The sequence below is a fragment of the Esox lucius genome, chromosome 9, assembly GCF_011004845.1.
Source record: "Esox lucius isolate fEsoLuc1 chromosome 9, fEsoLuc1.pri, whole genome shotgun sequence".
NCBI classification, from domain to species: domain Eukaryota; kingdom Metazoa; phylum Chordata; class Actinopteri; order Esociformes; family Esocidae; genus Esox; species Esox lucius.
In genome coordinates, this window is record NC_047577.1 from 16,696,186 (window position 1) to 16,714,270 (window position 18,085).

An 18,085-nucleotide genomic window follows, 5' to 3' on the forward strand; every position below is an offset into this window, starting at 1 on the left:
GAGTAAGGTTTCTTGTAAGTAAGGATTTTGCTTTCATAATAGCTGAATTCTGAAACAGTTCCTCTTCAGATTACCGCAGACAGGAAGAATTGCTCAATGCCATTTCTCTTTTTGACTGGTGTCACCGCAGACTACCCAGCTTTTTGACAGCTTACTTTATCAGGAAAGTAAAAAAGGTTTGATCACTATTTGCACCTGCCGTGGTTCTTCTCTTGCCAGTCTTTGACTTGATATCTTTTGTGATTCACAGACTAACAATCTTGACTGGATGAGTGGAAACCACATAAATAGAACAGTGGAGTGGGTGGTCAACTACCCAAGCACCCGTAACAGTGCATGCTGTCCGTTCACACAGCCCTGATCATCGCCACCGTTCACCACCACAAAGCAACCGGTTCTAGCTGTGTGGCAGAGTGACAATAATGTCACCTCGCACACAGGTTTCTATTTAATGAAGCGCCAGATGGATCGTTGGCTGAACAAACAGGGCGGAACTATGGGAGAGGGACTGAACTATGGGAGAGGGACTGAACCATGGGAGAGGGACTGAACCATGGGAGAGGGACTGAACTATGGGAGAGGGACTGAACTATGGGAGAGGGACTGAACTATGGGAGAGGGACTGAACTATGGGAGAGGGACTGAACCATGGGAGAGGGACTGAACTATGGGAGAGGGACTGAACTATGGGAGAGGGACTGAACTATGGGAGAGGGACTGAACTATGGGAGAGGGACTGAACTATGGGAGAGGGACTGAACTATGGGAGAGGGACTGAACTATGGGAGAGGGACTGAACCATGGGAGAGGGACTAAACTATGGGAGAGGGACTGAACTATGGGAGAGGGACTGAACTATGGGAGAGGGACTGAACTATGGGAGAGAGGACTGAACTATGGGAGAGGGACTGAACCATGGGAGAGGGACTGAACCATGGGAGAGGGACTGAACTATGGGAGAGGGACTGAACTATGGGAGAGGGACTGAACTATGGGAGAGGGACTGAACTATGGGAGAGGGACTGAACTATGGGAGAGGCCCCACTTGTTGAAAATAGAAAGAACTGCAACAAAATTATATTATTTTTATTTCTCGAAGATTACTTCCTATAATTTATTATCTATGAAAAAGCATCTTCCTAAATTGCATATAATTTGTGTTAGGATTTTATTTCATGTTCATTGGTCCCTGCCTTGCTACTTCAGACTGCGTTCTGCTGATTCGAGTTTGCAGTAGTAGGCCATAGGCTAAGCGTGAATGTGGGGCTAGCCCCTCTCTCACAATGTAATGTACAAAATTATACGTGTGAATGTATGTAAGTGTGATCAATGTAGATCACAAGAATTTGACGCCAATTGGGGCGACAGCCGGTAGCCCCACTACAGCTTCATTTCGTATTTCAGACCTGATTAGCTGTCTGTCTGTCTGGCACCAACATTAGTCGACAAGAAGACCGAGGAGGGTAGATTGTCTTAGCTAGCTTGTTAGCTTCACAAAAGCCAGATAACTTTAGAAAATGATTAGTGGAAAGTGGATTTCATACTCGAGCACCGGTTTGAAACCCTTAATTTGGATGAGAAACTTGAAGTAAAGCGACTTGATGCCCATCAGCCACGGGATAGTCTCATCACTCAAACTGCTGGTAAAAATAAAGTTTTTGAAGAAAACGTGGCTTACGGTTAGCATACAAAAAAAGGTGGAGATGGTACTTGGTTGAGGACGGGTTACAAAGATTTGAAACATCTTTCTGAGAGGATTGCAAAACATGAGAGCAGCGTGAGTCATCTGGACAATGCTGTGAAATTGGGATTACTTGGAAGGGTAAATGTTACAGCCCAAGTTGACAGTGCATACAGGCGCTCCATTGAGCAGCACAACAAACAGGTGGAGGAAAACAGATATGTTCTCAGTCGGATCATAACACGTATTCAACTGTGTGGAAAATGTGAAACCGCACTGCGGGGGCACGACGAGTCAGTGGACTCCCTGAATCCTGGAATATTCAGATGCATTTCTGAGACTGCCTGAGGGCAATTCAAGACTTCAGAGGCACTATGACGGTCAGCCCATCTTCAAAGGGACATCCAGCACTGTACAAAACTAACTGTTAGACTGTATGTATGAAGTGTACAGGGAGGAGATAGCCAAGCAAGTGGATGAGACATCATTTGTTGCCATACAGGCAGATGAGACAACTGATGTCCCCTGTAAATCACAAATAGTGGTTGTGTTGCGATACATGTTGCCTGACAATACAGTGACAGAGAGGTTTTTGGAGTTTGTGGAGTTTGTGGAAGTAAAAAAAAAAAAAGGTGTCTAAAAATGGCATTTCTAATAGCCACAAGTATGTGCTGGAACCAGTGAAGCTGGGAGAAAAGCTGATCGCACAGACTTATGATGGTGCGGCTGTAATGAGTGGAAACGTCCGAGGGGTACAGACGCTAATCAAAGAGACATGCCCACATGCTCAGTTTGTTCACTGCTATGCTCACCAGTTGAACCTGAGCTTGCAGCAACTTTGTTCAGTAAGGATGAGCATCCTGACGGTGTTTTTTTCAGATTTAACTGTCTGCTTTTGCCACCTTTGCAAAACAGAGACACATTCCAAGGCCACCCGCTGTAAGATGGAAATTTAAAGGTATACTGTCAAGGCAGTTTGGGGAAAACGCGTTGCGCTGCTCCTGTTTGTGGAGGACATACGCACACAACCTGGATATAAGTGAGGCATATGGCCTGTCAAAAAAACTCTGGGCCCGAGCCTTTCTGCAGATGCTGGAATTTATTTTCTTCTTTATTCCAGGAGTTGATGTTTTATACAACACTCTGCAAAAATGGGGCATCGATGCATCTGGGATTAGCAGTGCGCTCACCCGTTTCAAGGAGAATGTCCAGAATATGCGGAAGCAAACTGATGGATGGGCTGCCACCGTTCACGATGGAACAGACGAGCCAGGCCGACGAGTAACCAACACAGCGCATGAAGGAAGATGCGACACAGTCATCTCCCAGGTGGAGCAGAGGTTTTCACAAAGTGACCACCTGATTGCTGATTGCTGGTTGACAGCTCGCTCTTCCCACAATTTGTCCTGTCATTCCCTACATCTGAGCTTGACTGTGCGGTGAAACTAAAGCCTCTAGGAAACGAGGAAAAGTTGAAGTCTGAGCTGACCACTCTCTACCGCCACACTGAGCTTCACACTTGTAAGACGACCCTGTGTCTGTTAAGTTACATCCTAGAGGAGGCTTTTTTGCCGAGACCGTCACTCTGCTGAAAATTATCATAACACCTATGACGACATCCGAGTCAGAGAGGAACTTTTCCACCTTGAAGAGGGTAAAAACCTTCACTCGCAATACCATGGGACAGCCGCGACTCAACGCATTGGCCATGTTGTCCATCGAATGCCAGCTGATTCAGCAACTACATAACTTAATTCCCAAAGTAATTGAAAAGTTTGCCCAGAGGAAGAACCGCCATGCCACCTTTCTCTTCAAGTGAGCCCTCAGCCTTGGTGAGTGAAAGCATATTTTATCATCCTGCCTTTGTGGTGCTGGTCCTTGCATTGGTCATATTTTTGTGCTGGATTGATTGATATAGATGGTGACGAGTGTCAGTGTGTCCATGCTTATCTATTAAGGTTGTTGTCATAGAATGGATCTGTATCCCCAAAAGTTGTCTTTCCGCTTTGTTGTAGCCTTCAGTGGTGTTGAGCTCATTGCTGTTCATGTATGGCCCTGTAGGCACATTGGTTCTGAGCTTGGTTGCATTCCTAATTTAGGTTTGTAAATGTGACACTGGTAATTTTACATGTGTGTGAGAGAGAAGGAGAGCAATTTGACAAGAAGGTCTCTCTCTCCCCCTCTCTCTCTCTATCTTTCCCCCTCTCTCTCTCTCTCCCCCTCCCTCCAGTATGTGTACTACAACACCTGGTAGAAGCAAGCCGCTCTGTCGTTAAGTGTTTTGTGGAGCCACGCTGTTTGTTGATGTGTTAAATAAGCACAACAGTAGGAAGAGGGGGTTTTGTAGCTTTACTGGTATGTATCCTACATTTTGAAATGGTTTGTGCCCCACAAATTGTTTACATATAAAAACGTCACTGGTAATGGAGTACATATAAACTAAATCAACAAAAGGGCTGTGACAAGACCAGTTTTGCAATATGTTTATCAACACAAAGCAGAACAAACAATTCTGTATTTTAAAATGCTTTCTTGTGTACATTTTCTTTATATTTTGCTGGTAAAATAAATGACTCTAGATGACAAATGAATGATGTTTAGAGGAGTGAGAAGCGGTCATGATTGATGGGGCTGGTTGGATGGGGTTAGTGGCAGTCTTTTTCCTTTAGTTCATTAGTGTGATTCTCATGATATCAATGACTGTTCATTAGTGTGATTCTCATGATATCAATGACTGTGCAGAGAGCTTATTTTGATTTTGAAAATACATTAACCTCCAAATGTTCATGTCAATTTCAAATATGCTTCTTTACTGTTTGTCTTTTATTGCATTTTTCTCAATAACTTATTGAGAACAGTGAAATTGAGCTTTCTTCTTTTACTATATCATTGCTGTTCTCTTAGCTGTCTGTCAGCTTAGACAACTATGCTCAAAATGTATTTGTGTTTTATAATAGATATTCATGTTCAATTTACCAACTAAATAGCCTAAAATAACTTTCTCAAGCTGAAGTTGTCGTTTTCGATACAGGCATCCGTAGCCACAGGATTTGGGGGCCCTGGGGGTGCCGCAGCCACCCCGTCATATTGAAAAAATGCTAACATCAGGGGCGACCATTATTACTATGCCACAATGTTCACGTTGTTATATGTGTCACTTGACTACTTTAGTATTGATTTAGAAAATCAGTATTGTCATGTTTTATGACATGGAACAGGGTGTATAGAGAGATGCCGTTTTATTTTTAGAGAGTTAAATTGAGGAAATGATCCTGTCATGTAGACATCTTTGTAATTATGTTCCTAGTGTTGCATCATAGTAGAATACAATTTAATTCATCCTAGCGCTTTTAATGAGTGCAAACCAAAATTGGGAAGATGGAAAATGTGTGAATGGACACATTTTCTTTACCCTCTTTATATTGGAATATGATATTAAATGCATTAAAATGTATTAATTATTAATCTAGACACATTGCTATGATGTGAATTTGGATTAAAGCGCATCGAAATAACCAGACAATGTGCTTTTGTTTTTGTGCAAGAAAGCACACAGTTGTCTTTGAAATAATGGTTATGCCATGTAATTACATATAATGATTGTTAGACTGTCTCGGTTCAATGCTGGTTTGACAAGAATCATCTTCCTTTCTCCTCTGTTTCACAAAAAAATCTAAATACACATCCATGTACAAACAAGTACAAATAAAATAAGCATAGTTTTTCTTTCACCATTTGGGCGATTTTCATGAAGTTAAATGTGCGTGATATTAACGAGTATCACAATACTGATAACTCCTGAGCCTAATCAACTGCCACGTGTGCCATGCTACTAAAATTAACCTTGAAACATTGTCATTCCACGCAGAAAATGCATTAACTCGACTTATCTTTCTGGACAGCGGTGCTTTGAACAACTTCAAAGTGTCTGTCTGAAAAGTAATTTAACGCGCTGCTGTTGACTTTCACAATCTGTCAGAAAGTGATTTCAACGAGCTCACCAGCAGCCAGTGGGGCTTGCCTCCCTGTCAGAACGGGGGTTTGTCGCGGAACGCAGCTTTAGGTGACAGTCTGAGCAACATTCATCGACAGAGCTTTTGCGTTGGGTGCTCGCCGTTGCCCGGCCACTGAGATATTCACACAGCTGAGGTGACATGAACACAAACAACTCAACACACAAAAAAAAATACCACCAACCTCTTGAGGTTTACGTGTGGAGAGGCTTGAGCTTTGATATCACGTAAGACAGACAGATCTACAGTATGTTCAGTTTCAACGCTCTCATAATGCCCTTGATGGTGTCACGCTAAGCTTAAATATTTCATGAACAGATCCAATACCATGATACTATCATAAACCCATTAAGGGTGGAATATGCCATCAATGCTCAAGGGGACCCTGTTATATTCATTAACAGATCCTAACACAATACCGTAAGAATCCATTAGAAAGAGCCGTGCATGGCAACACATTCACGATAGAAAGGGATGATATCATGATCAGCCCCAAATCTTAATTATTTCAGTGGAGCAATGGATTACAAGCCTGTTATCGATATCTTCTGTGAGACAGTGATTCAATGCCGAGTCAAATGTATTTGTCTACAGAACGTGGGATTAGGATGTAAAGGCCCGCTCAGGGAAGGCTGCGATATTTAACCTGACTGTTTGGGCAAAGCGGTGGTTCAACTCCTGCCAGCGTACAGAAAGCCAGATGCTGTTCCCTGCTGAACACCCAGGTTCAGTTCCCAGCATGCCACTACGAGGCCTGGTTTCCCTCCACCTATCTCACATTGTATGTTTTCTTGTCGGTCAACAAAGCGTGGACAAACAGCTGAAGCTACTTTCCAGCCCCGTTCCTGGAGAGACACTGTCCTGGTTGTTTCCATTCCAACCCCATGTATATGCAGCCTCGGTCAGTTATTATTAACCATTCCGTTACGTCGTTGTCGGGTGCCACGTAACCAGAATTTCATTGTGCCGGATGACGCTGCGTAGTTCGGTGCACTTCGGGTAGAATAAACGTGTGTGTACAAGGCCGTACGCTATACAAGTCTTCACACTGTTGGTCTGGGTGGAAAATACTGACACTTGAATGTAGCACTCGGGAATGACACAGGCAAGGAAGCAGACAGACAGAACAACAGACAGACGTTCCCACTCACAGTGAAACTGGTGTGAGCAGTCTCATGTAATACTCAAGCCAATGAGGGAGATCCAAGCTGGCACTTCCCTTAAGACAATGTATGTGAAGTGTGCGTGTGCATTTCACTGAGTACATGCTTCCTTAAGGAGTACCTTTGTTTGTTAGAGCCACCTATCTATTTCCTGTCCTGTTTCTTTCATAGAGCGGTGCCTGGTTTAGGATGTTGCTGTGGAGAGTCCCTGGTAAATTACGCATGTCATGAAAACCTACCATGAGAAAACAGGATAGGCTAATTGTTGCTGTAGCCTGTTTCAACCTGTGCCTGCTAGTTCCTGGAATGGTTCAATTTACTGTTAGTGACTGACAGGGTGCCCACGATTGTTGAGATTGCCCAATGTTTTGATTTCTCCTCTGTTCGACCAGAGTATGAGTTTCCAATTTCAACTATATGAACTTGGGAACTGGAAATTGGGTACTGTGCTAAAGCAGACATTTTGTAATGAGATTTATCACACTCTGAGCCTAAGGGCTCAATCACTGTTGGGCAACAGGGAAAAGTTCTTATGGGGAAGTTTACCCAAGAAGATGAAAGCAATAAAGTAATACCTCCGTCTTTGACGCTTTTGCTCAGCATGATGGCCTTAAGCCACACAACATCTAAACACCAGCAACACCGCAGATGCAAGACTTCATCTGAACCTTGCTGGACATGGGCTTTTCATGGGCTTGTTATGTCTCTTGCTCAAGGTTGCAAATACGGATAACTTTCCCAAAGATTTTTTGGGAAATCTTGGAATTTTAGAAAGGTACAAGATGTTGTAGTCTTAAAAGCATTTATCAACTGGGATTATTAAGACAATGCCATCAAAATAAATATTGTCATAAATCAATCAAATGTTATTTACATAGCACATATCTTACAATGAAATGCATTTCAATGTGCTTAACAAGACCTTAACAAAATGAATAAATGCGTGGCTAAAAGGTTGAGTTTTAAGATGTTTCTTAAAAATTTCCAACATTTGGACAAACCAACACTTTAGTGCATCCAAAGCTCTTACCCAAGCGCTGAAACATAGCGATTCAAACATCCATCCGTTGGTAACACTATATAGGCTAGGACTCTGTATCAAGAACATGACAACTACAAACATCGATCATCATCATCATTACATTCCCTTTTATGTCATTAACTGGCCCTCTGGACAATAATACAGTTATTATATACATCTTAAAATATGGATTGAACAGCGTCATCGTCCTCACTATCATCATCATCATCATTTTCATAATTTTTGTTATCAGTATTGAAAGGAATTACTCAACATACCTTGTCTGGCTGTGTTGCTTGCAGAACAACGACTGAATAATAATAGTCCCTTTCACTTTCCTTGTCCAGCAGCTTCCCATGTTTCTGCTTCTGTTTCCTGTAAGACATGTGGAGTTGACTGCACCAGTTCATGCTCTTTCCTTAAAGTTGTTAATCATTGTTTTACTGAAACACTTTCTCTTTCTCTTTAGGATGCCCTGTACGCCCTCAAAAATCAATACCTCTTCGTTCCTGACTACATCCACTCAAGCCTGGCCACAGACTGTTCTCAGTTTGCCTAAGACACCCGCATGGATACTTTGAGCATAGTTTTCCATGTACTTCTTCCCTATTACAGCTACTCAGTAGGGCACGAATCTTGTGCTATTGCCAAGAGCATAATGGGTCTCAGTTACTGCAGAAAGCAAATCAATCCATGTGGTGTCTGTCTCTTGCAGTAATCTAACAGAGAAATGTGTTGTGTCCCAAATGGTTAAACCTCGCTATATAGTAGAGATCTAGACTCCTAGGGTCACTGTAGTGCATGTTGGGTACGTGTTTCTGTTAAACTGCCTTTTCATTCTAAGTCATCAATCTGTCAAAAGAAACGTATACAAGGCCTGTTTTAATTTTTTAGCTTACTTCATTACTTGCTTTATGATAAAATCATGAGAATAAGATATAACCATCTTTGGGAGCATGTGTGACATTTTCTAACAGTTTAATGTTCGCAAGGCCCGGGGCCTGACGGGACATCGGGTTCTCAGCATGCCCAGACTGGCCAACAGGCGTCTTCATGGAAACCTTAAATCCTTCTCTCAGCCAATCTGTAATGTCAAGTAGTTTCAACCAGGCCACCATAGACCCTGTGCCCAACAACGCAAAGGCAACCTTCCTAAATTACGATCATTCAGTGGCACACTGTGATGGTAAATCCATCAATAGGAAATATTAATGGAAGTAAGTACAGAGACAAAATTCTCCTGGCATAATTAGCAGTTTATTTGCAAATAGAGAGATGCGTCAAAAGCTTACAAAATAAACCTGTGAGTAATCTCTGAGGAAAATACAGAACAATCAGTATTTATTACAGTTAAAAGGGGTGTGGCAGTCATTCATTCTCTAAAGACAACATTTGTTCCTTATCCTTCCTGCCCCCACCTGTGTCTTCCTCTATCTGTCTTTGGTGTTCACTCTCAAGGGGGTAGGGGAAACATCGTGAAAGTCACTCTCAGACAGCTAGCCACATTTGTGAAGAACAAAGGAACAGATTGGTTTAGGCCAGTGTTTCTCAATCCTAGTCCTTGGGACCCAAAGGGGTGCACATATTGGTTTTTGTCCTAGAACTCACACACCTGATTCCAATTAAAGACATGATGATAGGTTGGTTATGTCACTCAAGTGTGTAAGTGGTAGGGCATTTGAATCAGGTGTGTGAGTGCTTTGGCAAAAACAAAAACGTGCACCCCTTTGGGTCCCCAGGACCAGGATTAGGAAAACCTGGTTTAGGCAGATTACCAGATTGTCAGAGGATCCAATGATCCACTGATATCATTCAGACATGTCACAAAGACCAGAGTTACATACCAGGTAATAAAAAAGCAGACGTTTCTAAAATGAACATTAGTTCAAGAAATTCCTTAACAACAAAGCATTAAATCCTTTGAAAGGCTAGTGTTTTTACTGTGCACACTAGAAACACGCAATTTGCATACCTTAACAAATCCCCAGACGATCTGATTCAACAAAACATCACACCTTGACAAGAGGAAAATAAACAGTGCCCCCCTCCCTGACCCATTTGAATGGGTACAGAGTCTAAGCATGTTAGAGACCGCTTTGAATGGGTACAGAGTCTAAGCATGTTAGAGACCGCTTTGAATGGGTACAGAGTCTAAGCATGTTAGAGACACCTTTGAATGGGTACAGAGTCTAAGCATGTTAGAGACCCCTTTGAATGGGTACAGAGTCTAAGCATGTTAGAGACACCTTTGAATGGGTACAGAGTCTAAGCATGTTAGAGACCCCTTTGAATGGGTACAGAGTCTAAGCATGTTAGAGACCCCTTTGAATGGGTACAGAGTCTAAGCATGTTAGAGACCCCTTTGAATGGGTACAGAGTCTAAGCATGTTAGAGACCCCTTTGAATGGGTACAGAGTCTAAGCATGTTAGAGACCCCTTTGAATGGGTACAGAGTCTAAGCATGTTAGAGACCCCTTTGAATGGGTACAGAGTCTAAGCATGTTAGAGACACCTTTGAATGGGTACAGAGTCTGAGGTTTCTCTCTAGTCTACCATCCAGCACAATGCTGGAAACTAAGTAGTTTCCCACTGGTGTGTTTTATTGGAAACTCAAACTTTGCAGGCCAATACGCATTTTCCTTGAACATCTTTTTATTTTCCTTCATTAAGTTGTGTTGATCTTAATATGTATTACATGTTAATCATGAGACTGTCTGCCATTATCTACGTTTCTACCGCTATCTTAACTGTATTTCTTTCAGCAGCTATAGATGTTGCTCACTTACTGTAAAATAATATATAATTTCAGCAGCTGAAAAATTTGATAGCACATCTATACATGTTCATTGGTATTCCACTTTAAAAGAAGGGATTGTTTTAAGTGGTTACACACAACTTTCTTACTTATTTACAAATGTACCTAGATCAGGTCTGAGCACAAACACACCTTCAGCATGGTTTGAAATCCAGCCTGCAACTATTTCAGCACACCCCTCTATCTTTCCCACAGTCTCTCTGCTATTCAAAACAGCGTTAAATGCCAAAAATACACATAAATAATTTAACTAATAGATAAATCGTCATAGGTCTGCCACTTAAAAATAAGCTAGCCTGCTCGTAGTTATACATGTCCATAACTCATTTTAAATATTAAATTATTTGCTACTTTAATGTAGCCTTTTAACAGTCATTAATTATTTACAGATAATTTATAGATGATTTAAGAGTTCCCTTGAAGGTTTCATATTTGTAGTAGTTGGGAAGTCTTCAGGATGTACTGTACATGAGAAAAAGAGATTTTACACATTTCCAGTCAGTGAAAATGTTTCTCCAGTTATTACGCTTACCACCCACACCAGTTATTTCAACATGCATGGTTAATCACATAGAATTGGTGAGTTTGTGTATGTGCTATTTTTTATTTTATTTTAAATGTAATAGCAAAATACACTCACCTAAATGATATTTAGGAACACCTGTTCAATTTCTCATTAATGCAATTATCTAATCAACCAATCACATGGCAGTTGCTTCAATGCATTTAGGGGTGTGGTCCTGGTCAAGACAATCTCCTGAACTCCAAATTGAATGTCAGAATGGGAAAGAAAGGTGATTTAAACAATTTTGAGCGTGGCATGGTTGTTGGTGCCAGACGGGCCGGTCTGAGTATTTCACAATCTGCTCAGTTACTGGAATTTTCACGCACAACCATTTCTAGGGTTTACAAAGAATGGTGTGAAAAGGGAAAAACATCCAGTATGCGGCAGTCCTGTGGGCAAAAATGCCTTGTTGATGCTAGAGGTCAGAGGAGAATGGGCCGACTGATTCAAGCTGATAGAAGAGCAACTTTGACTGAAATAACCACTCGTTACATCCGAAGTATGCAGCAAAGCATTTGTGAAGCCACAACACGCACAACCTTGAGGCGGATGGGCTACAACAGCAGAAGACCCCACCAGGTACCACTCATCTCCACTACAAATAGGAAAAAGAGGCTACAATTTGCACAAGCTCACCGAAATTGGACAGTTGAAGACTGGAAGAATGTTGCCTGGTCTGATGAGTCTCGATTTCTGTTGAGACAGAATTTGGCATAAACAGAATGAGATCATGGATCCATCATGCCTTGTTATCACTGTGCAGGCTGGTGGTGGTGGTGTAATGGTGTGGGGGATGTTTTCTTGGCACACTTTAGGCCCCTTAGTGCCAGTCAGGTTTATTAGAATTATAAGTTATGAGGACAGTTGCGTGATATGTTAGATTAGATTCAACTTTATTGTCATTGAACAAGTACAAGTACAGTACAATGCAATGCAATAAGCATCTAACGAGAAGTGCAAATAGGATTGCAACATTTTGTGTGAAAGTGAAACAACCTACAATGTATTGGATGTATAAATGTGCAATTATGGCAAATGACCATAAAAATTAAAATTCTAAATGTGCAGTGAAGTCAAATTTGAGGTGCAAGTTAGCATGTGTGGATGAAATGCAGGGATAGCAGCAATGAGGTTCCCGAGCTAGACATGTACATGCAACAACTGAAAACATCCTTATCAGACTTTGCAAAGCAGTGTCAGAGTCCAGGAGTACAAAGGGAGTAGTGTAATAAGGTCTGTGAGCGGCCTGGGGTATGGTTAGAAAGAAACTGTTCCTTAGCCTGCTGGTGCAAGAATGGAGAGACCTGTACTGCCTGCCTGATGGGAGGAGGGCAAACAGTTTGTGACATGGATTTGAAAGGTCCCTGATGATGCTGCACACCCTATGCAGACACTGCTTGTGCTAAAGGTCTATAATGGTTGGGAGCTGGGCACCAGTGATGTGCTGGGTGGTTTTCATCACCCGTTGCAGGGCCTTCCAGTTTGCCATGGAGCATCTGCCAAACCACGCTATGGAGCAGTTAGTCATATTGCTCTTGATTGTACAATGGTAAAATCTCAAAAGGATCTTGGGAGACAGATGGTCTGTCTTTAAAATGTACAGGCACTGCTGCGCCTTTTTGAACAGGGTTGAGGTGTTGAGGGTTCAGGAGAGGTCCTTGGAGATGTGGACACCCAGGAATTTGAAGCTGGGCACACACTCCACCTCAGTGCCATCGATGAGAACTTGGGCATGACTGCAGCCTTTGGACTTCCTGTAATCCACAATGAGGTCCTTGGTCATCTTTGCATTGAAGGCCAGGTTGTTGTCAGTGCACCATGCTGCCCAGCACTTGACCTCCTCCCTGTAGGCTGACTTGTCAATGTCACTGCTCAGGCCTTCCACCATGGTGTAGTCTGCAAACTTGACGATGGTGTTTATTTGTGTACAGGAACACTGTCGTAGGTGAAGACGAAGTACAGGAGGGGGCTCAGCACGCAGCCTTGTGGAACACCAGTGTTCAGAATTAGGGTGGAGGAGGGAGATGAAGTTGTTCAACATGACAGGCTGGGGTCTGTTGGTTAGGAAGCCCAAAGTCATTAAATGGAGTCAGGAGCTTAGAAGACTTAGAGCTTAGAAGACTTAGAGCTTAGAAGTCTTTGCACTAGATTTGAGATTTAATCAATTTAAAACATCTCAAATGATGCGCTGCCAAGAAATACAATAGGCACCATTACATAGGCTGAGACACCGGACTCTTCTAGTTAACAGCGTTTAGATTCCCTTTGTGGTAGCCTACAGAGCTTTGTGTACAGTAGCTAGTTTGCAGTCTGTGTCCAAGCGATCATTTGTTTTATGTTTTCAAAATTATTTTGCGTTTAGTGCTGATTATACCTAAAAAGCCAATACCTGTGATTGGCCCTGTTTGAGAGTTGATTCTACTGTAAAGTGTTCCTCTACTGTAGAGACGAAACTTTGGGGCATATCCTAAGAAAAACTTTAGATTAGATTTAACTTTATTGTCATTGAACGGTACAAGAACTGTACAACGAAATGCTGTTAGCATCTAACCAGAAGTGCAAATAGAATAGAGGGCAGAACATTTATAAGTATCAAGTATACTGTATGTTACAAGTGGGATGTATAGATGTGCAATGAAGGCAAATGCAAGTGCAAAAGGCATTTTTTACATTTGTTTAAGAATATCAAAATTAATATTGATTTTGCAATATTCATGATCAATATCGCAATATCCAATTTGTCAATATCGTGCAACTCTACCTGAGTGGCAAACAGTCTGTGTGTTTAATCTGCAGTCTGTGTGTTGAAACTGATGGCTATAGTAATGAGTCTGACCCCTCTGGCACACTCTGACTGTCCTCACTGATGGTTTCACACGTTTAATGAGGGGGAAATACTTGGGGAGTAGGAACAGTGAAAGGTGATCAGTCTGTCCCAGGTGGGGGAGGGGAATGGCTTTTTAAGAATGTTTGTATACACATGGTCTAATGTATTGTCTCCTCTGGTGTGGTAGGAGACATTTTGATCGAATTTGGGAAAAACTGTTTTCAGAGTTGAGTGACAACAATAAAAGCACCATCTGGATGGTGCAGTTTGCTGTTTGCTTGCAGCCTGCAGTTTTTTTCCTTGCTAATTTTACATTAGCATCCGGGTGTACGGGACTGCAGTAACAACAATGGATGTAAACACCCGAGGCAAGTAAAAAGGCCTGCATTTAATCATCAGGTACTGCTGATTGGTTGAGCAGTGACTCCCGGTTATGTTAGTGTCTGTTCACCATGCTGTGTTTACATAAATGCACAGGTCACCTCCTTTGGTCTTACCGGAGTCCTCTGCCGTTCGGTCAGCCCTGATGATGTCGAGCCCCTCCCGCCCAATTGTGTTGTTGGTTATGCTGTTGTTTAGCCACGTTTCTGTGAAAATCATGATGGTGCAATCCATGATGGTTCTTTGTGAGATTATTCTTAGTTGTATTTTTCCCGTTTTGGCCAGTACCTGTACGTTAGTGTGGAAAAGGGTAGGGAAAGCCAATGCGGGTTAGCATTAGCCTAGCCCGGAGGCCACTCCGCTCCCCTCGCCCTTGATGGCGCCTCCAGGCACTTCCTGTCAGGGATATTTGCGTCTCCTGGGCTGTCTTCGCAATAGTTGGAAGATGTCAAAATCTGTGTAGACACCGAGCCTCGCGTTGTGCATGCGGCGCGATCTTGGTTTTAAAATGACATGATATATAAATATATATACAGTTGTCCTCAAGTTTGCATACCCTGGCAGAAATTGTGACATTTTGGGATTGATTTTGAAAATCTGACTGATCATGCAAAAAAGTGGTCTTTTATTTAAGGATAATGATCATATGAAGCCACATATGAAGCCACAATCACATACAGTGGGGAGAACTAGTATTTGATACACTGCCGATTTTGCAGGTTTTCCCACTTGCAAAGCATGTAGAGGTTTTTATCATAGGTACTCTTCAAGTGACGGAATCTAAAACAAAAATCCAGAAAATCACCTTGTATGGTTTTTAAGTAATTAATTTGCATTTTATTGCAAGAAAGTGTAATGGAAATTTGCTGAACTACTGTGACAACTATGTACGCATGTGCCAAGAGGGGGGGGGAATACTGGGTGCCATCCTGCTCTGTTATGTTAAGTCAAATGGAAGTACTGAAGTCATTGTTATTAAAGTGAATCACTGAAGTGATTGTTGCTGTTCTGCTCAGGTCCAAGGACAGGGAGGGACAACTGTGGCCAACAGTTCCTAGATCTGCTGAGACACAGCCTAAACCACTGGGTTTAGGACGTAACTGACAAAGGGGGACTGGTTGAAATAAGCCTGGACTGGACAAGCGTTCTGATGATTTCTGTGTGAAGGACTTAGACACGCCCTTATGGCTGTTGAGAGGATCGCTGCTAAGCTGCGCCCCTGAGATTTCATTGGTCTTGACCTTGTGTGTCTCTCTGCTTGCAAGTGTTTCATGAATTACTGTTGTGCAAAGGGAACTGGGTCTCTTTCTCACCTGCCTTGAAGTTTCTCTCTGTGAAACTTAATTTCCACCACAGGAGCTAGAGCATAATAGTTGACAAACCAGCATTTCATCAGTGCTCTGTGTGGAGGAGTGACAAAGCCCAAGGGACATCGTGCTGTCTGAAACCAGTGTTGCCACTTTGTATTCCTGTCTCCTCCGCACCTCTTCTGGCCGTCCCACTTCTCCCTCTGGTGCCCACAGGACCAGTCGATGAAACAGGGGGATTTCTTGGTGGCCGTGTTTGTCCTTTCCCTTTAGACCATGGTCTTCTGCACTGTCCCTGTCTGTTTTACTCCCTCACTCCGTCTCTCCCTTGTATTTCCACTCACTCTCCCTCCTTCCCTCTGACCCTTTATTTTCACTCCTTCTTTCCTTTCCTCCCTTACTCCCTCAGCTCGGCCCGTTGATTGGCAGGCCTCATCTTAGCAAAGCTTCCTCAGGCGCCGAGCTCCGTGGATACACGACAACAACCTGCTACAGGGCATTCTGTTTTAATGAAAGCCAAAGCCCCTTAGAGTACGTGTACACGCACACACACACACACACACACCCCGATAATGACATCATTACCTGTGCTCTGCAGGATCCCCTCTGGCTTTTAATGCAGAGGAGAGCCCCATGTCTCATGGTTGAATTGGAGATTTATGTCTAAAGATGTCAAGAGGCCACGGCTCCAACTGAAGCGCGCGCGCGCGTGTGTTTGTGCGCGCGTATGTGTGTGAGAGCGTGCGTGCGTGAGCGCAGAGAGCTCGTTCTGTAGTGAGAAATGGATAACAGATCTGGCACACGTGGGTCGGACAAATGGGAGAAACAGTAGGAATCCAAATGTCTTACAAGCTGGCGGTCGAGAAGGAATCAATGGGGGCGATTGATTGCTAGTCGGCTGGAGGAGAAAAAGAAAGAGGTGGGCTATGACGAATACAGGGTTGGGGGGGGGTAATCTGGACGGGCTCTCCAGGTAGTTCAGATTGAGTCAGCCTGTGGAACAGTGATGGATCGGTGGAGACACTACAGTAAAAACATACCATATTGGCTTTTTTCCGGCCCGCCCTCCTGTACCGCTCTATCATTCCTGCCACTTGTAAAGTAAACAGGACTCCTAATCGATAGACTCGCTCTGAGCCGTGTTTTAAGAAAGTTTGCCGTGTTTTATAGAGGCAGCCATGTTGACCTTTAATCTTAACTTTAATACAACAATATGAGAGCGCCTCCAACAATCCACTTTGTATTGACCTGCTGCAAACAAGCAAAACCGAGCAACAGAATTAACATACGTTTTTATCGATTCAAGATTATGAGTATCCAGGTCTATACTGTATTGCAGTGACAACAAATTAAAAATGTTTTGTCATTAGGCACCTTCATAAGTTGTGAAAAGTGAACAGCCCAACCTGGAATCCTGAATTATATAACCGGGTATGGAGTCTTGGCTAGAATCGATGCAGCTAACGTCAAAGGGATGTCAGATGAATATTGTCTGTCTTTTAAATGTTGTTTGTGCATCCCTGGTTGACCTCAAATCTGAAACCCCAGCTCATCTGCAAAGGAATTGTACAAAGGGCCCCAATGGCAAATGGACTCCAAAGATTATTTGAAATGATAATGCGTGGGAGGTCTTTTGTTTTGATTTACATGTTTGGTTTTAGTTCTGTTTTTGTTTTCTGAGGATTTGGTTGGGTTTAACTTTTCTCTGTCTTCTTACGTCTCTCAACTTGCTCAACAATCCCGCAACTCTGTTTCTCTCTCCCTCTCAATGACATTTAAAATTTCAGTTTTAATTTATAGACTTTCATTGGCATAGTAAAGATAATATTGGCAAAGGAAGTGCAAGACAGAAAGCTATAATAACAAAAGTTAAAAAAAACTTTAAAAAGAACTGTTGTTCTAACATTAGACACGTTTGATAATATAAGCTATGTACAGATTTGCAAAGGTATGCAAATACTTTTGAGTAAGAATGACAATGAATAAAGAGATTGGTTAGGCTGCTTTGTGTGTGTCTCTCTCTCAATTGTATATGGATGGTTAATGTAAAAATAATTGAATAAAAATAATGTACAGTATGTAGTATTCTGATTATATCAAAGTCAAAGTCACATTTATTATTGTATGAATGTATGCTTTGTATCAATTAAGCTCATGTAGATGAGTTAAGGAACAAGAGAACATCTGTGTTTAGATTCTATCTCAGGAAGTCACGCTCTGTCAACCTGAGGAATATGTGATTGATCATTGGGTTTGGGTGTTGTCATGGTATAGTGGTCTCTGGGATACAGGATGAATGCAATGTTGTAGGT

General features: G+C 42.4%; 1 protein-coding gene across 1 annotated transcript in view; it reads right to left on the minus strand.

Moving 5' to 3' along the window:
* Window positions 1-8,375, minus strand: part of LOC105021618 — a 37,912-nt gene extending 29,537 nt beyond the window's left edge. Inside the window, exon 1 of the mRNA XM_010889395.5 lies at window positions 8,157-8,375. The gene's annotated coding sequence lies outside the window, so the exon portion shown is untranslated. The remainder of the gene's footprint in view (window positions 1-8,156) is intronic.
* Between the last annotated feature and the right edge of the window lie 9,710 nt (window positions 8,376-18,085).